The sequence below is a fragment of the Castor canadensis genome, chromosome 2, assembly GCF_047511655.1.
Source record: "Castor canadensis chromosome 2, mCasCan1.hap1v2, whole genome shotgun sequence".
Classification (NCBI taxonomy): Eukaryota; Metazoa; Chordata; class Mammalia; order Rodentia; family Castoridae; genus Castor; species Castor canadensis.
In genome coordinates, this window is record NC_133387.1 from 164,859,148 (window position 1) to 164,882,437 (window position 23,290).

The 23,290-nt window shown below is 40.1% G+C and overlaps 1 protein-coding gene across 7 annotated transcripts in view; it reads left to right on the plus strand.

Annotated features, from left to right (window-relative positions):
- Opcml (opioid binding protein/cell adhesion molecule like) overlaps window positions 1-23,290 on the plus strand; it is a 1,098,377-nt gene that overhangs the window by 1,038,580 nt on the left and 36,507 nt on the right. The gene's annotated exons all lie outside the window — the stretch shown is intronic.

A 23,290-nucleotide genomic window follows, 5' to 3' on the forward strand; every position in this document is an offset into this window, starting at 1 on the left:
AGTCTTGAGCCTGCTTTGATTTCAACACAGGGACAATGTGGTCCTCTTCTCTTAGCCCTATCTTGGTTCTTCTAAGTTTCCAGAATGAAAGCTGAGTCCAACACAGAAGACATGCCCTCCCCCTGAGAACAAGCTCCAACACACTTGGTTGGACTAATAACCCCTCACTAGTTCCTGAAATCCTCAACATCACTGTGTCCCATCCTCGATTAGTCTTAGAGGGAAAAGGACATCTGCTATTACTCAGCTGGAAGAGAGCATTATCTGTGGCTGCAATCCCTATTACATCTGTGCCTACCCTGAAGTGTGCAGGGTCACTGAAAGGAGAGTGTAGCAAAAACAGCTTGAGCAAGGCATCCGGGGACTTGCCATCAAGTGCCATCTTAGGAAAGGATTGGCCTCCATTGGTGGTCTTCAATCTGGTGCCACGAAAGTCCACATGGGTGGTCATGGAACCCATGAATTATTTTCAGTGTTTGAAAAGTTTATCAAAGTCTGTAATGACAAATTTATATATTTTAGTAAAAACATATTAATTCATCATAATGAATACTGAGATTATAAAAATGCATGCATTCAATAAAAAAAAGCTGGAGAATAAAAGAAATAAAAAAAGTTGGAAAAGAAATTTAAGTTTTGTAGACAAATTATTTAAAAAATGAGTATGCTTGAATACTGCTTTAAAGGATATTGAGGACTGAAAATATTGAGAAAAGCTATGTGATTTCTAAGTCTTTTTGAGTTGTGGGGTTTGTGTGTGTGTGTGTGTGTGTGTGTGTGTGTGGTGGTGGTGGTATGGGGTTTGAACTCAGGGCCTCACAGTTTCTAGGCAAGCACTCTATCACTTGAGCTATTCTATCACCCCTCTTTTCACATTTTGAAAGTATGATCCTGTGCCTATGAAATGTTTGAAAAGTACCTGTAAGAATAATGTATGTGGGAAGAGCATGGGCTTGCATACATATCACTTACACAGTTACGAGTTGCATAATGATGGGTTCTTGTTATGAGAAATCTGTTGTTAGGCCATTTGTCATTGTGCAAACATTCTACTTACGCAAACCTAGATGGCTACAATGTCATGAGGCAATATAATCTTATGGGACCATTGTCACATTTTGGGACCATTGTCTCATTGACCAAATGTTATTTTGTGGCCCATGACCGTACATAGTGTTGCTAGGTCTGGACATATTGAAGAGTTTTGCATACTTTCTTAACAACTGTTTGAGGTAAATATTCTTAGCATCCTCATTTTATAGATGAGAAAGCTGAGGCCAGGAGAGGTTAGGGCATTTATACAGGGCCACACAGGCTGATTTGTTTGTGTAAATCTATCATGATTATACATGGGCAGGAAGTTCTGTATGACCATTCATAATATACATTTGAATCAGCATAGGTGTCTATATACAAGACAGTGGATCATGTGAATTCAACACCCACACACATATGGCATGATACTATATAGTGCACAATCTTCTGTACTAAAAGGGAAGTGTGTTAATACCCAGATTATGTGGCTTAAGCAACAGACATTTATTTTGTCACAGCTCTGGAAGCTGAAGTCCAAATCAAGTGTTGGCATGTTGGCCTCTCTCCTTGGCTTTCAGGTGACCTCCTTCTTGCTGTGGCCTTCCCTCTGTGTGTGGGCGCCTATATTCTTATTTCCTCTCCTGATGAGCATAACAGTTGTACTGGATTGGGACTCACCCTAACAGCCTCATTTTAATGGAATCACCTCTTCAAAAACCCTATCTCCAAAAATATCACCTTCTGATACACTGGGAGTTAGGATTTCAACATAGGAATTTGGGGATGGCATTTAGCCCACAACAGGTAGTTTAATGAATTATTCTAGTTTGCTCTTCAGAGTTAAATGTGTAAGACAATTTCGGAACCCCTCCAACCTTTGATTTCTGTAACCTCACTAACTCGGGAAAATGCATTCCTGTGGGGTAGATGTAGTCCTTTGTGAAGATCCTGGCCAGCTCTGTGACCTTCTGAGCTTCTATACAGAACCTTGCCAAACTCAAAACTCCATGTCTCTGTGCTCCAGGCCAGAAGCCCGCCCCCCAGGTCCAGGGCTGGTGAAGTAAGCCTGTGGCAGGGAGAAGCAGGACTTCCAATGATGGTGGGTTGGCAGCTGTGAGCTGAGAAAGGTTGCAATCCAGCCCAGGGCAACAGCTACTGTGCCCTCGGGCAGTACATCTTTCCTAGCCAGGTGGCCACAAAGTTGTGGTGCTGAGTATGACTATCCAGGAATAACTACAGTTCGGATGTTGGAGGAGAGGCCTGTGGAAGCTAGGCAACTGTCCTGGTTCTAATATTTCATGTTAGGACTTGGAATGGAATAAAATAGGGGACTAAGATAAGAGGCAGATCATATGAAGAGCAGGAACAATCAGTACAGGAAGGAGGGTTACCTTCTGCTTTTACAGGCAGAAGGATGTCGAGTTCTTCCCATCAGTGGGAGCTGAGATTTTAACTCTGTGGTCATTCTAGACAAGGGATGAGGCGGGATGGGGTTAGGCAGACTCAGAAGGTGCAGGACTTCGCAACTGAGCATGTCTGGGGCAAGCACAGACTAACAAGGACAGGTCCAAGGGACACTGAGACCTGGCTGGTGTTTGACCTTGTTGCTTCCTGTATCTCCCTGGGCTTTCTCCTGTCCTTTGAAAGAGGCACATTTCCTCTTCATGTGATCTTTTCTTGACCACAGGTTTCAGAATGCATTCTGCTCTGGTGCCTTCTTTTCACTGCAGATTATAAACAGGAGAAAAACTGGGCCAAGGAATTCATTCTAGGGAGCAAAGCTGCAAAGGCATAAGGCGGGTCACCTGACCCAGTTGGTTTTTTCCATTGCCAATGTTTCTCGCTCTGTGATTACAAGTCTATAATTGTGACTCCTGCTACACATGGTTGGCCTGCTGGTAAATGCAGGGCAGTTGCCCCATCCAATGACAAAGAAGACACCTCACCCTCACCTGAAGTCCTTTATCTTTCCTATCCTTTCTGTCACTTGTTCTAGGGATGATTCAATCACTCATCTGAGACCTAGCAAGTGTCCTGATGACCCATGCTGATTAATTGGCCCTAGACTGCAGAATGTGCTGTTGTCTTCTCCAAATACAGGGCTCTGGTTTCCACCTTTGCCAGGTTTTTTGGAACCCTTTTCTTGCCAAGCTTTTCCTTAATGCACTGTGAGTTGTAAGTTTGGTTAAGTAAAAGAGCACCTGCACTCAGGATGTAATCTCCTTGTCAGGTCCATAATTTTGTGCCTAGCCCAGGGCACTCAATCAAGTCTTCCTGAGCAGCACCAATAGGAAGGGAATTGGATCGCTGGCCCAGATAGAGTTCCTCTAGTGCTCCTTCCTTCAGGTGTGTGGAGCAGAAGAGGATGCCTTCCCTACACACTATGTCTGTCTGAGAATGGAGGACCCTGAGGAGGTGCCTTCTGTGTCTGCAGCTGTTCAAGGGCTCTTTTCGCACCTTCCAATTGATTTCCTGCTTTGCATGATTTTTCACAAATTCACAAATTAATTTTCACACATTTTCACAAAGCTTTGCATTGACTGGGAACCTTGCCTTTGGGAAAGGCTTTGCCAAAGGTCATTCACTTGGCTGCTACTGCTTGGCCCCTTTTGTCCTTGATGGAGGTTGACTACTTTGAATGGGAGATTTTCATTGCCCTGTGTGTTAAACAACTGTTCCCTCTTACCCGATGTGTAACATGGTTCCTCTCACAAACTGAAGGGAGAAAGCACACTCTCTAGTGTGCAGTTGCAAAAAGTGATCTGAGAGCTTAAGGATACAGGGAAAGAATTCCCTGGTGGCTTGGTAGAATATCTCCTTCTCAGGTTAATGTTCAGAGCACAAAAGGCATTTTAAAATATGCGTGGAAACTGTTGATTCACCGGGTGGCCTATGGATTTGATGGCACTGAACATTAGCACATCATTTGGATGTCCTGAGATAGATAGAATGCCATTGGGCCCTGATCCTACTGCCCCGCAGTGAGAATGCACAGGGCACTGATGTTCCTGTGGCTCCCAGGAACAGAGATGGCTGTGTAGGCTCCACTGCTCCATACAGCTCCTGCTGCCAGCAGCTCACCTGCTTGTGTTCCATTGATTGGAAGCCCTGGCCAAGCGGCTGCTGCTGTGACCTAGTTACCATGGAGAACTTGCACATCCTCGGCTTCCTTGCTGCCCTTACAGGCAGAATTACAGAAGAGAATGTCTTTGCTGCTAGGAAATATAAATATTACAGAGAGATGCTCATTTTCTCCCTCTATGATGATTATTACCAAAGATATGCAAGAAGACTTCATTACAGAGCATTGTCCTTCATAATGAGCTCTTGGTAGGCTTTCACAGGGATGGAGAAGCCTGCTAAGAATGGATAGTGTTAACCCTTGGCTACCTACTATACAGACATGAAGTAGAACTACTTCATCAGATTTGTATGATGTGCTTACCACATGTTGGTACTGGGAATACAGAGACAGATACAATACTGTTCTTGTCTTCACTTCAAAGAACCTACTGTCTAGAAATGGAAGATAAAACTCTAAACAGATAAAAACAAATTTTAAAATATTGCAAAAGATTCTTACTAAATGCAAAAGGAAATAAAAATAGGAAGTAAAGGATATGGAGAGACATTTCTATTTATCATATATATATATACGTGTGTGTGGATGGATGGATGGATGGATAGATGAATGGAAGATAGATAGACAAATAGAGAGAGAGGGAGAGATGTCAGGAAGGCATTCTGGAGGAGTCATCTCCGAGCTTAGACTTGAACATGGACTATTTTTTCACTAAGAAGAGGGAAGGAAACCCAGAACTGTTACTCCTCCACTGTGTCTTTCAAATAAAGAGAAGAAGGGGGGTATGGCAAGTACCAAGGAGACATGTGTCAGCTGAACCTTCCCTCAAATTTTGCTGAACTCCCATTCAGTGACATGATCTCCCAGCTTCAAGAGAGCCTGGATTGCTACATATTTTCATCTGTGTGAATATCTATCCTTAATACAGCTAGGGTTTGCTTAGTAAGGCATGGTGGTCAGCTTTCAAATTGGTTCCTAGTGATCGTCAACTCCTGATATCCATGCCCTTGTTCAAACCTTTCCCATAATGTATAAATCTGGGCTCTGAGACCAGTAGGATACAGTAGTATTAGTGGTATGTGCTTTTCGAGGCTATGTCACATGCAGCATGACTATTTCTGACTTGGACACTTCTATAAGGACAACTAAGCAGCCCTATAGAGAGATCCAAGTATAACAGAACCAATTTCTGGCCACGTGAATAAGCCAGTTTGAAGAAAGTCCTCCATCCCACTGAAACCTTCAGATGACCCAGTCCAATTTGCATTTGACTACAGTTTTATGAGTCAGACATACTCAATATTTTTTTAATGAATAAATACCAATAAGACAAAACAGTAGTTGAAGATTATTTATAAAATTCTTTCTTGCTAAATGGTTGGAATAGTAGTTACTTTCAACAAAATGGAGAAGACAAGAAAACGTGGTGAGATGTAATGAGAATATGAGGGTAACTCTGGACAATTTTGATATGGGGCACCTGTGGGGTATGGGTATGACTGGTGGAGTATGCAGTTAGATACGTGGCTCATTGTGCGTGAGCATTCTGGGGAGGTATAGAACTTTGAGATCCACAGTAAATGGCCTAACTTAATGTGACACTTTTCTCTAAAACTAACCCCCAGGAAAATGCAGAGTCATTTCACCTTAGAATCCTTATAGCACATTCCATAAGCCAAAGTGTTCTCTTAATTACTTATTTAGAACAATAAAGTGATGCTTCGGCAGATAGATTAACCTGAAACTACCTTAATCAATGCTACTTTGGGATACTTATGCAGTTGTCTGATGCAATCAATTAAAAAAACTTTAAAGATTTTTAACATTGATCTAAATAATTATTTTTGTAGTATGGCCTAACAACTACACGTGTTTGATTTCATTGCAATAGATATTTTCATGATCATTATAAAAGCAACATACTAAGTACAGATCACAATTACAAACAACCTTACAAAAAAAAACCCAAACAACCAACATTTTATGCAAAAAGTTACAAGTGGTTTAGAGTATAATTTTAGACCTGGTATTATCCAAAGATAAGGGAGTATAATGGAATATGTGACTTCTTTTATGATTAGTTTGAGTATAGAGGAAAGGAAAGGTATATACTTTAGCTAAAAGGAGATTTAGAATTTAAGGGGTTGTGTCTAATGATAGGAAAGTATTAAGCATCCGTATAGGCTGAAGGAAAAGATCCAGGGAAGAATGAACAATTTAGAGATTAAAGAGAGCTCACTGTATGAGCAAGCAGAAAGAGTGGGAGAGTGGACTTTAAGCCACTTGGGGGATTAGCTTTCTTCAGATGAAGGAGCACATTCTTTGGACTAATATATATGAGATTAAGCACAGTTGTAAATTGTAAGAGTGGAGTCAAAAGGCGCCTCACATTTGTCTAGTCTACCTTGCAAAGCCCCTGGTCTTGAAGTTGTAGCACTCCTACCTCTGGAAACAGGTTGAAGAGTGGCTGGAAGATCCCAGACTTTGAACTGAGTCCTTGGTTCTCATTCAGTTTCATAGGACATTATTTCAAGATTTGTGAGAGACTGTGATCTCCGCAAGCTTTGGAGCACATGACCTCCCTTTCCTCCTGACCCAGAAACCCCTTTCCCACAGTGTTGCCTTGGGGAGCAGGAGGAGAAAGTTCATTGTCCCCCACAATATTCTCCTGCGAGCATCCTCTCCATGGCTGCCTGGCTTCGGTGTGCCAGCCAATTATCGGAGAGCACTATGCTCCATCTCTAAATCCACTTCCAACTCCAACACTTTAAATGTCTATAAACACCTAACTCATATGATGCCTTTAAATAATAAAACAAGGTGGAATATAATTAAGGAGCAAAATGAGTTGTACAGACAATTTGTGCTGTGAGCAGTTCTTTTTAAGTTGAGTAATGTGACATTGTTCTCCAGGAAAAGAAAACTTCAGCATTTTATTTTCAGAATTACCCTGATTCAAATTAGGTCATGGGAGGGTGAGGGAGAAGAATTGGAAAACTCCCAGAGAACCTCTCAGATGATGTAAACTCTGATTTTGTTCATAATCCCATTGAAGGGAGAGGAAAGGCCAAAGCCGCAAGGCTGTGCAGGCTGAGGACAGCTCTGCCTCTGTCCAGCCCAGTCCCTGCCTGCAGAACAATGAGCTTTCAGGCCAGTGGACGAGTCTGTTATCAGCCTGCTGCAGGCTGAGAAATAATCTCCAGCCACTCGCAACAATGGGTGCTGTATCTCAGGCCAGGTAATGAGGAGTCTTTAAACTGCTCTATTTTATTATCCTTTAGTTTTACACTTCTCAGCCCAGAATAGTCTTATCTCTTCCTTTTTGTTGTTTTGTGCAGCCCTCTCCCCCTCCACAAAGGAAAAGATATTAGGTGGCCTTTTTCCTTTTCCTTCCTTTTCATATTTGAAGCCACCATATTATAATAAACTCCTATAAAAATACACATATGTGCATGCAAAATTAAAATGAACTGCCTCAGTTTCCTTTATTCAATATCTGATCTAAGATACACAAATGCATACCAGGTGCATATTAATGACACAGACTCATGGCAACTCTGGATGCTTTTTGGGGACATGATCTCTGAAGTTGGAAGGTGGTTCATCTACATCCAGGCAAACCCTATAGATCTTCTATGGGAAGCAACTCCTACATCAGCTGTTTTGTGTGCTCCAAGACACAAAGCAAGAAATAAGATCCTGAGCTGCCAAGAGCAACTGCTTCTAGGTGGTTCATTCAGTTACAGAGCACTAATTGGTTATTTCATTGTTTTCCATTTAAAAGTAATTTCTTATTACAAAGGGCGTTGACCAGGCTACAGAAAAGATTTGGTTTTCATGAAGAACTTATTCCATAGCACCTTCCTCTGCTGTGTTCTTCTATCTATGGGACTCCACATGTGTGAAGGGAAGGTGGCCCTAGATACTTGAGAAAATCAGAATTCACCTCTTTAGATGAACGTACATTGATGGATGCTGATGTCAAATGATTCTTAATTCACCAGCAGGGCAGGAATGTGAATTGATTCCTCGACTATGTACCAATTAGCCTACCATCACCTTTATTTTTTCAGTTTTGAAAACATGTAGAGATTAGTAATGAGAAATAAGGAATTTGGTTTTATTTTTAAAATGTATATTTAGAAGATCTTAAAATGAATTGCGCAAGGAGTCAAACATAAAAATGAAAGCACATTAAAAATGATATATTTTTATAACCTTGAGTTTGGGAATAACTTCTTCAACATGACTCTAAGTGAAGATGCTATATATTAAAGAAAAGGTTGACAGGTTGGGCAGTGTTACAGTAAAAGACATTCATAAGTGAAGTTAAAAGATGTATGACAATATGAAAGAAAATATCCATAATATCTATGAGAGTAAAAAAGGAGCCATACACACAATATATAAGTATTCCTAATAAAATAATCTAATAAAAGAAAAAGACAATCCAATAGATAACGTGAGTAAATAAACAGGAAATATATAGTGGAAAGACACAAACAGATAATAAAACAAAAAGGGTATTGATTTCACTAGAAATCAACACATAACAAACTACAGTCAGAAGATGTTTTACAGCAATGAGTTTGTCAAAACTGAAGGAGATAAATAATACATTGATTTTGGTGAGCATAAGGGAGGCAGTCACCCTTATGTACCGTAGTTGTGAGTGAAAACATGTAAGCCCCATGTGGACCAAACTGGCAGCACTAGTTGTATTTTATTTTTTTGTCTTTTTATTAATTTTTTTTATTTTATCGTTTCAAAATTTACTCACATGTGTATACATTGTTTGGGCACTAGTCAAATTGTAAATGAGAGTTTCTAGGAATCGTTTCTTTTTTTTTTTTGAAAAACAAAAAGAGTTTATTTTTAAATTTTTATTTAAAAATTACCCCGCCTTACCCCTCACTACCAGGCAGAAACTATTCTGCCCTTATCTCTAATTTTGTTGAAGAGAGAGTATAAGCAATAATAGGAGGGCCCAAGGGTTTTTGCTGGTTGAGATAAGGATAGGAATCATTTCCAATGAAATTCTTGTCCTATGGACCAAATATATGGCAGAGTAATGAGACACAGGAAAATCAAGATAAATTTGAAACTGTCCAAACTCCCACCTCAGAGCAAAGCATTTAAATAAATTACAGTATATCTTTATATGCCCCAGAAAAAGAATGAGAAAGGTCCACCCAGATATGGAAAAGTATAGTTCCATGAAAAAGATACTTCCACATGAAAAAACTGCAAAATAACTATATTACTATCCTATTTATGTAAAAGAAAAAGATGAACATATATATATGTATTAACCTCTATATGTACACATTCATAACTGTCAGAAAAGGTAACAATACATGTACCACAAATTGCAAACTTTTTGTTCTGGAGGAGGGAGTAGAAAGAGGGTAGCTGTAAATAGGGACTACTTTCACATATTGTTCTGCAAGCTTCATTGTTTGAGTCTTTTGCCAATGAATCTACTCACTTATTAATTATATAAAAGGAAAGACAGAAAAAATTCAGATTCCAGTCATGTGACTAATTTATTATTAATAAGTAGAGGTATTTACTCTGTGTAGAGTTCACTTGGAGAAACTTGAGGAGGCATCAATGATTTGTTTATTTTCCAAGATAAAAATTAGTTTGTTAAGATTAGGGCCATCAAAACAAGAAATAAGTAAAACAAGAGATATTTGATTAAAGGTACATGCATTCATTCCTTTATTCATTTAACAAATAATTATAGGTTAACTGTAATGTACCAGGCCCTCGTCCAAGCATTAGAGACACAGCAATAAACAGGAGAAAGTACTTGTCCTCATGGAGTTTAAATTCTCTTGGCCAGCCTGGAGGTGGATTGGGGGATCAGACAACAAATAAATAGGAAATGCACATATAACCTGACCTGGGGCGAAGTCCTGTGATTATCACTGGCAAAGAGAGAAGACTGGGGGCTGGAGCCAGGGAAAGTCAACCAAGGCCTCACTGAAGGGACTTCTCAGTAGAGAACTGAAGGAGTTGAGGAAGCAAGACCCTTCTAGAAAAAAGAACATTCCAGAGGAAGAACAGCAAGTACAGAGGGAACAATTGCCAAATGTTGGAAGGGCAGAATAGGAAAAAGGAAGAGTAACCAGAGACCATGGAAATGAGAGAAATATTGCATTTTGTGTTTATGGCTCAGTGATTTACATAAAAGAAACAAATCTTATAATTTTCCAGACTGCAGTATTATTTCTGTTTTCAGGAAAAGAAACTGAGACTCAAAATGATTCAGTGACTTGTCCAAGTCTACATTGCTGTTCTGTGACTGAGTTATTTGAATGTAGGTCTCTTTGAGTTTGGGAAACCTTCGGCTTGCTACACCAGTAATGCTCAAACCCATCAGCATTTCAGAAACTTAGGAATCAGAATCCCCAGGACAGGGGCCTAATAATCTGTATTTTTAGAAATCACGAAGTTTATGAACTATTTATCTAGTCCAAAGTGCTCCCTTGGTAGATGAAAAGTGGAGGCCCTCTGAGGTTGAATGGCTCATGAGCAATCCTGCACTGGGCTGAGTAGTGTCTGAACCCAGACCCTCTGATGTTCAAGGTTTCCTAACCTCTGGAGTGAAAGAGAGCAGGGCTTTACCAAGAATAAAGTGCAGAAAAATCACTTGGAAACTTGTTAAACTGCAGATGCTCTTTAGTCCATCTGGGATGAGACCTGAGATCCTGCATTTTTAGCCAGTTCCCAAATAGTGCCAGTGTTGATAGTCTGGGGACCACACTTTAATTAGCAAGACCTCAGAATTCCCTGCAGAACATGTTAGAGCTGTCCAGAGCTAGCCCCAGGCTAAGAGATCTTATCAGATGTCTAAAATCTGATTACTTTCACCTGTGAATGAGACAATGGCCCTAAACTCTATTTTCAATTCAGTGATAGAAAATAGTGTTAGAGTTAGTGAATGACAGTGTTGGGGAAAAAGATGGTGGTGAAGGGACAAAACGAGGAGGGAAGGAGATGAACTGATGTGGGTTGTTAATGTAGTGAGATCTTCAAAGTGAAACTTGTAAATTATATTTACACAGAAATTATGAGGAGAAAGTTGAGGCAATTATGCACATAACACAAGTCCAATCTCCAAAAATTCTGGCTTCATTGATCTGGATAAGTGGATATTTTTTAACTTGATAAATCCAGCTAATTGAGATTGAGGGAGTTTTTAAATCACTTCTGATTAAGACAGACCTTGCTGCAGTGAATGGAGAACATTCAGGGTCTCAGGGAATCTCTGAGCACTCTTTCTTCTAGGTCTGCAGATTTTGCCATCTTTGTTACCCCATTCCTTTGCTATCCCACTCAAGGACAGTTTCCAGTTACAAACCAAAGCACTGCTTTAGGTCAAAATTTAATTATTGAAGCATGGTAACCAGACCATTTCTGTCTGTAGAAATTCACTTCAGTGCTGTGAATTTCATGTTTGCCTAAGAGATGAGTCAGGCGAATTAAAGTCTTGATTGTTGCTGGCAATTTTCTCTTCCCTTCCACAGAGGTTATGGTGAAATGGAACTGTAATTTCGCTCTCATTCATCTCCGGGTACAGGGACCTGCTCTCGGGGCTTCTAACATGCAGCCCCTAGCCAGAAAACAACCTCACTGCATTATTTAGATATTAGAAATCACCATCTCTTTTCCAGTGTCACCTGCTCCCAGCTCAGAATGAGTGATGAGCAGAGTTCACGCTCAATGTCACTGAACATCCTGCTTCCCTGGGATCTCTGGTGTGGGGTTCAACTTCTCAGAGGTGTTGAGGTTTTGGATTTCATAGATGATACAAGATGGTCTGCTGGGTAACCTGAGGAAAAGTGGTGTGAGAGTGAGAGGTATGATAGGAAAAATCTGAAGTGTTTCGAATTCTCTTCCACAGTTAACATGGAATACTTTTATCTCTGATCACTAAAATGTGTGTGGCTGTCTCCCCACCTGTACCAAACTCCCCAGAGGATAACAAATGGGTATCCTCTAACTCAGTTCAGTTCTGTTTGCCTGGGGAGAACATCAGACCCACAGGTTAAGAACTCAGGCACACTTCAGAAATCACTCATAAGTAGTAGGTTGTTACCTATACTCCTGACCAGCCAGCTGTAAAGTGGGGCTCCAACTGCCAACTCCTTTAGTTAATTTGTTAGAGCAGCTCACAGAACTCAGGAAAACACTTTGTTTGCATTCTCCCATTTATTATGAAGTATATTATGAAGGATACAGATGAAGAAATGCACAGGGTTCAGAATATGAGAAGGCAGAGCTTCATTCCTCTCTGGGTGTTCAACCCTCAAGGAACCTCCAGGCTCCCAAACCTAGTCCTTTCAGGTTTTATGGAGGCTTCATTCAATAGGCACAATTGATTACATCGTTAGCCACTGGTGATCAATCTCCAGCCCTACCTTCTGTCCCAAGAAGTGGTGGAAGATGGGGGATGGAATGGGGACTGAAAGCCCCAACCCTCTAATCCTGCTTTTGGTCTTCCAGGTTAAGTTAGGGCCCCAGACCTCAGCCATCTCATTTTTTAAAAAAATTTTTATTTTATTCATATGTGCATACAATGTTTGGGTCATTTCTTCCCCCTCCCCCCAGCCCCTCTCTTACACCCCCCTGCCCCCTCTCTCTTCCCCCCTACCCCCTCGCTACCTGGCAGAAACTCTTTTGCCTTTATCTCTAATTTTGTTGAAGAGAGAGTATAAGCAATAATAGGAAGGAACAAGGGTTTTTGCCAGTTGAGATAAGGATAGCTATACAGGGAGTTGACTCACATTAATTTCCTGTGCCTGTGTGTTAACTTCTAAGTTAATTGTTCTTGAACTAACCTTTTCTCTAGTTCCTGGTCCCCTTCTCCTATTGGCCTCAGTTGCTTTTAAGGTATGTGCTTTAGTTTCTCTGCGTTGAGGGCAACAAATGCTAAGTAATTTTTTAGGTGTCTTACCTATCTTCACACCTCCCTTGTGTGCTCTCGCTTTTATCATGTGATCAAAGTCCAATCCCCTTGTTGTGTTTGCCCTTGATCTAATGTCCGCATATGAGGGAGAACATACGATTTTTGGTCTTTTGGCCCAGGCTAACCTCACTCAAAATGATATTCTCCAATTCCATCCATTTACCAGCAAATGATAACATTTCGTTCTTCTTCATGTCAGCCTTCTCATTTACCATACAAAACACATTCATCATTCCAGAGAGTCTAAGAGTTTTAGGGACTGTTAGGTCAGGAAACAGAGAAAAGCAAAAATATTTATTTCACACTATCCCAATCTGAGTCATGCTTTGTTGTCCTTTGATTTGCTTAGTATTTTCTACTACCTCATTAATCTCATTCAGACCTACTGCCCATATATAAAGTGGCATAAGTAATCCTGTCTAGATTCATGGGCTTTTATTTAATTACTGAGATGTTTTGTTTATCTGTCATTTGAAATGAGTTAGTCTACACAAACAAATATCTAAATAAAACCCCAAAGCAATCTGCAACATTTCAATATTTGCTATGGAACTCTTTCTTTTTTTTTTATTGTTTTATTATTCATATGTGCATACAAGGCTTGGGTCATTTCTTCCCCCTGCCCCCACCCCCTCCCTTACCACCCACTCCACCTCCTCCCTCTCCCTCCCACCCCCTCAATACCCAGCAGAAACTATTTTGCCCTTATCTCTAATTTTGTTGAAGACAGAGTATAAGCAATAGTAGGAAGGACCAAGGGTTTTTGCTAGTTGAGATAAGGATAGCTATACAGGGAGTTGACTCACATTAATTTCCTGTGCGTGTGTGTTACCTTCTAGGTTAATTCTTTTTGATCTAACCTTTTCTCTAGTTTATGGAACTCTTTCTAAGAAATTTTTCCTAAGAGATGTTTTTCCCTTCCATGGTTTCTTAAATAGTATATTCGATATTTTGTAACGTTATTTTAATGACTCAAGGTCATCTTTATGAATAATGCTTATTACACAATGCTGAATTTCTATGATAGTCTGCAGAGCTATTGAAGTTCGTGGTATTTGCTTCTTCAAACAATAGCCCAAGTTGATATGATTTTGAATTCATGCGTATATTTTTTTGTAGTTTTCCCTTATTCCCCCTCCTGTCAGGAGAGTGGTCACCAATTTTTGGTGCTGAAATTTCATTTATCTTTAGTCAGCATACACTTTTCTCTACTGTTTACTTTAGCTCCTTGAAGTTCCTGTTTCAGAAATAGTTCTCAAAGTCAGAATCTTTTACAGTTGGATATCCCCAAAATCTTTTCAGAGAAGCTCTGAGGTCGAAACTCTTCTGTGAGGTCAAAACTATTTTCAAAGTAATGCTGAAGACCATGTTTGTCTTTTCCAATTTTCCCTTCATTATCAAAGCAATGAAGCTATCACTGCTTAAGCTTTAGTGTTAATAGGCTGATATCTCTGAACTCTGCTAGTGGTCATTGCTTCCTCATTGCTGCATCTTCATTGAGAGAAATGGCAGTTATCCTAAGAATCTTTCTGTTGTTATTGACGCAGCAACAATTTTGTTACATCCCAACTCTTGAATACATGACTTTTCCACATTCTGAGATGTAATAAAAATATGCCTACAACACAAAGTGCATGAAACAATCACTTTTTAAATTGAGTGAGTTGCTAGCTGAAGTAGCTATTTTTTTCCCCCGGGATACGGCATGTTTCTTTAAAAGGACAACTGGCAATCTGACAGCTAAATTATGGTTATTTGGACCTGATTTTGGCAAATATTTTCTTGAAAGTGAATGATGTGGAGCTGACACATAGAGAAAAATAACTGGCACTTGTTGCCAAAAAATGGAATTTGAGCTTTTGAGCTAAAACTGAATTTTGGAAAACATATTTGCTTCCATGAATTTGACCAGTTCCCAGTGCCTGAAGACTTTTCTATTACAATTGGTGATGATATTAACAGATTTTCTTATAAAATATTATAGAATGAAGTATGTCACCATTTGGAAGATCTACATATCTCACTGAATAAAGATGTTCTAAATAAGCAATATTAATGTTCCAAATGATATGAGAGGCAAAAGAGGAATCTTTATTGTTCTCCAGAGAAACAGAACCAATGGGAGATATATATATATATCATATATATATATATATATATATATCATATGTATCATACGTATATGGTGAATGATGCACACATACAGTCCTGCACCACATAACCATATTTTACCCAATGACTGGCTGTATAGATGTTTGTGATTCTATAAAATTATAATAGAACTGGAAAATCCTATCACCTAGTGATGTAGCTGACATAAAGTTATAGCACTTGTGTTTGTAGTGATGCCGGTGTGAACAATCCTATTGCATCGCTAGTCATATAAAAGTATGATATGTGATTATGTACAGAATGTAAGACTTGATAATGATGATAAATCACTATGCTACTGGTTTACATACTTACTTTACTATACTTTTCATTTGTATTTTAGAGTGTCCTCTTATTAAAATAACCAAAAATACAATCAATTTACTGTAAAACGATATGCTGTGTGTGCCACACCAGTGGCAGCCTCACCCTCTTGTGGTTACTGCATCTCCTGATTGCATGAGGACCACATTGGGTGATTGACCTACATCCAGGTTTGCGCAAGTGCGCACTGTTGTGTCTGCACTATGGAGAATTCAACTAATGATGCATTCCTCAGGACATACACTTGCATGCATCCTCACTGTTACATGAGGCATGGCTGTATTTTTTTGTGTGTAGACAGACAGAGAGATAGTATAAGGAATTGACTCATGTGATTTTAGAGACTGAGAGGTCTCAAGATCTACCATTCACAGACTAAAGACTCAAGAGGCCAATGGTATAGCTCCAGTCAAAACCCAAAGACCTAAAAACTAAGAGCCATAAATTGTTGTTCAGGTCTGAAGGGCTGAGAGCCAGAGGAGTCATTAGTGCAAGTCTGAGGTACAGGGTAGGCATCCATTAACCTCCCAGATTAAGCAGTCGGGAAGTAAGGGCAAACCCTCCCTTCCTTTATCTTTTTTTCTACTATGGCCCTCAATGGATAAATAATGCCCACCCACATTGGGAACTACAGGTTCATGACCTTCAAACTAATGGTGTATAATACTTTCATTGCCTTGGTTTCAGATTCAACATGGAGATTAAACTTCAGGAAACTAACTTGATAAGTTTGGGTATACACCAAAGAATAAATATATGCAATTATCTGAAAGTGCTATTAAGATGCTGTCTTCTCTAGCAACATCATCTGTGTAAGGCCACATTTTCTTCTCTTAGTTCAACAAGAACAACCTAGCACAACAGATTGAATGCAGATCCATTCAGTATGGGATATAGAAACCTGACTATCTTGTATTAGTTATGGAGGATATTTTCCAAACTGTAAAAATTCTTCTCACTAAATTTTACTTTAGGAAATATTTATTTCTGTTTGAAAAAAACACATTTCTGTTAAAATATAATGGATTTATTGTTACTGTAAAATGAATCTGAAAGTAAATATTTTAATTTTTCAGTTGAATTTCTAATATGGTAAATATTGATATGCATAATATAAGTAAGTTCTTAGAAGTTCTCAATAATGTTTTCAGATGTCAGCAGGTCCTGAGACAGAAACTTTTGATGACTGTTATGTCTTGGCAATCGATTAATCCTTATTCCTTATCTATTGTTGTCTGCTCATCAGAACCTCATCACAACCATCCAAGACAGGCAGCCTGAGAAGGAATAACCATCCTTATCTTACTGCCAAGTGGATTAGAAACCACATTTTCCTACTCCTGGTTGGAAGCATGTCACACTGCAGTTGTCTAGGGGAGAGGTAGACCATAGCCAGATTTATGCAACTTTTGCCTTATATGAGTTAATTCTGATATGAGAGTGGTCCTCCACTATTGTTTTATGAGTCACACATGCTTTATGATGCACAGATTGTATTCCATCCATCTTTTTTCTGCTTAAGCACCTGCTCTCCTCACAATCTCATGTCCTCAGGTCTCATTTTCTTATTCCCTGTAGGTCTCTGCTAAAATGTCTTCTCTGACTACCCAGGCAGAATGGCTATTTCCACACCTCTCCGCTCACTTTGACTTGCTGTGTTTATGTCCCTGCACCATTCACCATTAACAGATTTTATATTACTGGTTTCTTGACTGTCCCCACTATTTTGCCAGCTTCGAGGCTCCTCATATGTTTTCAGACCATGATTCTTTCCTGCCTCTGCACTTGGGAATGTCTCTTCTGCCTGGAATGTGCTTCAAAACTTTCTGACTTTGCTAGTGTTTCTGACTCTTTAGTCTCACATGTCCTAGACAACCTCTGCTTCGGTCTTGGTTTTCTGCTATCTGGCTGCTCCATGATTCTACCATGTTCCTCTTGGATGCACTTCTCACACTCTTCTGTCATCATCTTTCGAACGCTGAGACTGTCACCTCCCTGAAGGGAGAGGTTGTCTTGTGTATCTGTCTTCCTGTTGCCTAACACAGAATTGTTGAATCATGATTAATAAGCTTTTCTTTAACCAGGGGATTATAAAACTAGAATATTATAAAAAATATTGTTTAAATCTTCAGGTAATTTCAACAGGACTATGTTGAACAATACACCAGTTTATCTGATAGCTTTCCTCTGGCAACTCCAACATGCTTTACATGTTCACTAGTGCTCTGTCTACCACACCTCCTGCCTTTGGTAAATTACGTTGCTCCTCAGTGGGAGTAAGTATAGTCCCCCTATCACACTGTCCATGAAAGCAGGGAGAGTCATTTATCATCTGTTGACTAAATGAATGCATAATGTGGGTGTGGGTTCACAAAGAAGACACAAAGTCCTTTCAGCTACTTTCTCCTGCTTCTGACAATACTGTACTTGGAAATGAACATGACACACATCGTGAGGGTATTAGACTAGGAATATGGAACTTTCTTCCAATTAAAATCTATAAACCATAAAATAATTAACTAAAAGTAAGTTTTAGAATTTCCAGTGTGACCTCTCCTGCCTTAAAATTCCTCCAGCAAGTATGAGACATATGAGCTGTTTAATTCACAAGGCTTTACACATCTTTCCTTTTGTTCTAACTTGCTTCTTAAGTTTTTCATTATTATTTAAATTTCCATATGTTTATGTGTTGTTTCCTCTTTGACACTATGCTCTGCTTAACAATGGAGAAATTGTTTATCCTTAACTAAAGTTTATAAAAAATTTCACTCCAGCTGGGCACTAATGGCTCACACCTATAATTCTAAGTACTCTGGAGACTGAAATTAGGAGGATTGGGGTTCCAGACCAGCAAGAGCAAAAACTTAACCAGCCCTCATTTCAACCAATAACTAGGTGCTGTGGCATGTGCCTGTCATCTAAAGTATGTGGGAGGCTGAGGGTGAGATCAGCTAAGTGACCAAAAAAAGAAAAAAACATGTTCCCCAAGACCCCATACCTATGAAAAGAAAGCTGGACATGTGATAAGACCCTATCTCCAAAATAACTAGAGCAAAAAGGGCTGGAGACATGGCATAAGCTGTTACTGTGCATTCCTAACAAGTGTGAAACCCTGAATTCGTACCCTAGTACCTACACACACACACACACACACACACACACACACACACACACACACTGTTTCACTTCTAAGTGTTCATCTCAGCCTTTCTAGATGTCTCTATGAGAGTTAGAGAGAAAGGAGGGAGGGACTGGTGGGTGAAAATATCTCCAGCCTACTTTACAAGAAGCAGCTAAGTTTTTATAACTCCATGCATGTGTGTGTGTGTGTGTGTGTGTGCTCTCACTCGTGTGTGCATGGAGCCCATGCTAGGCAAGTGCTCCACCACTGAGCTACATTCCCAGCCCCCATGTCTTGAATTTTTATTAATGCAGGATTTTATTGAGAGAGACAGAGGATCCCAGCACTGTTTGGTAGCCACTAACTTCTTATGTAGGTCATCTGTTATGTCAACTGCTGGCTGTTCTTCCACAACTAAAATGTGAGCTCCACATGGACAAGTTAGTGTGTGTTAGTAAGTAATCATTCTTATGCAGAATGGGTGAATGAATGAATTTGACAAACATGTCATATAAAGCTGGACTTCACCAATATCTAATTGGTTTAGAGTATGTAAATGTGAGACCTTCTGAATCTGGGATGATTTGAATAAAGAGTGACTATGCAATGTACCATCTGAACTGAAACTCTTTCAGAAGTAAAAAACAGTTTCATTCATAGTCCCAACAGATCAACGATGTAAAAAGGACTGTCTCTGGCAAGATGCAAGACACATAATCACGCTCCTGAATAATAACTCAAGGTTCTTCCCTGTGGCCAGATTTGAAGATTCAACTTTTGCTGAGGGGATCTCATGTCCTATTGGTCTCTGCCCCATTTGACGTGGTTACTCCTTGCATGAAGCTGTCCAGTTGAGGTGGATGCTCTTTGCCTGGAACCATCTAGTCTTGCTCTCGTATTATTCTACTTGCTTTTCTCAACTGATTGAATGAGTTAAGACTGGGACTACCACCATCGGTAATGTTTCCTTCTTGACTTGACTGAAAATTCTATCAACAGTGTCAGGGTCCAGGGCTGTAGAAATGACTCTGTTTTTCAGCTGGCAAAGAAAGAAGCTGAACCACTTCTGTTTCCATGGTCCTCCCTAACCCCTTATAGAAATCCTTCCATGAGGTTAATGGCAGTTATTCTTAGGGAAATACCAAAAATTAGAAGGACATTATAGGGTAACATTGTTGATAATGGGAACATTCCTCTGGTATGAGATCACTGTTTGAGTTAATGGACCCCCACCTGCAGCAGGTAACTCATCTCAGCTCAGTGGACATCCCAGGCTTATTTTCAGCCTAGGCAGCAAGACCACATCTCCAAGGCACCTACGTGATGGCTGTATGATATGGTGTGTGATTGTTTGCCAAGTAAAGGAATATTGTCATCCTGTGCTGGATTTAAGGAGTATACAATTAAGTAGAAATGAACTAAACAAAACCTATGAAACTCCTTGACAATGCTTAGGATTTAGATCAGGCTATTTAAAAATGTAGCTGTTATAGTTTAGGAGATAAGGTTTGACCTGTAATATATCCAAGTTTATGTGATACATTCTATTATGATGGTTTTACACTCTGTTCATAAAATTACAGATGTCTCATAGGAAAAGGGTGAGTCAGATGTTACACTGTCAGGGCCCTGGACGTGTTTATTCAGTCCGGGGTCATTGCATGATTATTAAACCCTACTGAAAAAAAATAAACTGACATTTTGGAGTGAAAATCACATTGTTTCTAGGTGGTGTGTAGATATTATATGTCCCAACAGTCATGAAGCAATTTATATGCTGGCATGGATTTCCTAGAAGTCAGTCCATCCTATTTGTCATTGAGCAGGCTTGATTGGATCTGAAAGCAGTTCCTCTCTCCTCTCTGCAATACGCCCCATTTAATAGGTTGTAGAAAGACAGAAACTATTTAATTCCAGCATTGGAGCTGCTGCCACATTTCCCCACAGCACTGGATGCTGGCTCCCTCCTCTGCTCTCTACTGTCACCCTGAGTCAGTGGAGGGCAGGTGCTGCTCACTGTGAGCAACAGGTGGAAGAGGAAGTGGGGCATCTCCACAGTGGAGGGCAGGGTAATGAAGAGCTCGGTGGTTCCTGATTAGATATTAGTTCACTGAAGCCTGACCTTGGGAGGGTGGATTCTGGCTCAGTGAGCATTTGTCCTCACTCTTTTAAAACTTCCATCTTCAACTTTTTAAGATTAGCTCTCTAGCCCAGCACTGGTGGCTCATGCCTGTAATCCTACCTACTCAGGAGGCAGAGATCAGGAGGATCATGGTTTGAAGCCAGCCAGGGCAAATAGTTCACGAGACCCTATCTCAAAAATACCTAACACAAAAAAGGCTGGTGGAGTGGCTCAAGGTATTGGAGTTCAAGACCCAGTATCTAAAAAAAAAAAATTAGCTCTCCCATTGCTGCCTTTTCTAGGTCTCAGATGCAAAAGCCAACCTACTCAGACCTTACTTCCTAAGAACAGGTTACAGCCTAGAAGAAGCTGGATCTATAAGACCAGAAATAAATACTAAAGATGACCTTCTCATCATTTGGAGTCCAAAATCACAGACCATACAAATAAGACCAGTCATGAAAAATGTGCTTTGGAGGATTCAATTCAATAGATATTTATTGAATGATGTCTACTAACAAATTCTTGGTATCTTAAATCACTCCCCACCCCACAAAGCACATTGCCTATTATGTACTTTGCACAGAGTAGGCCTCTTTTCTTGGTAGTTATGTGATAGTGAGAAGCTGTGTTAAGAAGGCAAAATGTGGAAATAGATATTAGTACATACTGTATTTTCTCTGAGATCATTCAGTAGAGTAGAATTTTCTCTTCTGGAACCAAAGTCCGTAACTGAGTCCTCAGTAATCTTCCTCAGAAATGCAGTAGTGATGAGGAAATGACCTCTGACATGATTTCCAGAATTTCTTCCACCTGCTTGCCTTATTCATATCGTGTTCCTGCCATATGTCATCCTGAATCTATTGCTGAAACGAGAACATTACAAGGCCTGAGAGACATTTCCTTCTATCATCCTCCCCCAAGTAAACAGTACCTCCTTTTTTCCTTGAAATGCTCATGAGGGCTTTAAACATCCAGGTATTGAGTTATCTTTTTGGGACTTCTGTTTACTTATAATCAGTCTTATCCTCAGCACTAAATGATTAGGTGATAGAAGACTAGGACTGTGTGTCGTTAGTGAATTTATTTGTTTCTTTTTCAACAGCTGTATTGTTATGCCAGGCCATGAGTCAAGAACTGCATTGGCACTGGGGAAGTTCTGGGGATGAGACAGGTGGTCCTTGAGTTCAGTGAGTATCCTTCCCTTAGTGGAGATCCAAATGGTGAAGCACACATTCACCTCCCACACAGGGTTTTCAACCTCAGTACTAGTGACATTTGGGGCTAGATAGTTCCTGGTGGTGGGTGATGTGCACTGACAGATGGATAGCAGCATCTATGTCCTCTACCCCTAGATTCCAGGAGCACACCTCCCTGACCCCAATTATAATCACTCATGATGACTACAATGTCTCCAGACACTGCCAAATGTCCCCTGGAGGCAAAATCACCAGATTGAGAATCATTGCTCTAACATGACAAGTGTGATGGTAAATGCAGGTTCCATGGGAGCTTAGAGGAGGGATATTTAACAAAGACTTCAGGGTCCTCAAAGAAAGCCTGTTGCTCAAAGCCCAGGAGGAAATGGATGGCACACTCAATTTTAAATAACCCCAGACAGATTTAATGGAAGCATTACTCACAAGGTAAGAGCAGGGTGTAGGGAAATTGTACAAAAGGTAGAGTGTTACCAGATAATCACAGCAAGGCTCTTCCAGGTCCTGGGCTAGAAGGTCCCAACTAAGCTGTACTAGAAGAGGAAGGGGCTAACAGGATTGAAGATGACTTGAGAGAGCTGTGGGCTTGAGAGAAGCTATGCCCTTTGGTGAAGTGAATCAAGTCTACTGGGAAACACACTTCTGAGTTCCTGTTTCTTTCCTCTGATCAACTGCTGGGCTCCCCATAACCACTGTAGCCAGAAGCCAAAGGCCAGGGAGCCAGCTGGTGCAACTCATAGAAGTCAGATATTCAGGAGAGGGATGCAGTTGAGAAGGATGCCAGGATGGCCACAAAGGAGATCTCTTCATAGCAAAGGTGACATCCCAGTGAAGAGCCGAAGGCTGAACCAGTTTCCTAGGGAGAAAGATGACACGTGAATGATGGGTGTGATTTCTATTCTATAAAAATCAGCTCTAGCAATGATTAGTTTGTTTTAGTTAATTTGTTGAGACCCTATCCATCTTGCTGGTGAAAAGTACAATGTAAGTCATGTTTTGGAAGACTGTCTTTTCTTTTTATAAAATTCAGAATGCTTAGAACAGGGTCTCCAGTTCTCTGTCTTCAGAGGTAGGCTCATTGTCTTAAGAGCTGAAAAAAAATATTTGTTGAATGAAGGAACAAAGGCAAGGATGGAGGGAGAGAAAACAGAAAAAGGAGAGACAGAGTGTGTAAGTGGATTGCTGCTTCTATCTTCAGTCTCATTGTCATCTAACCTGAGGTGCTGTCAGCCACTGGGGTCTACATGGGAAATGCACAGGT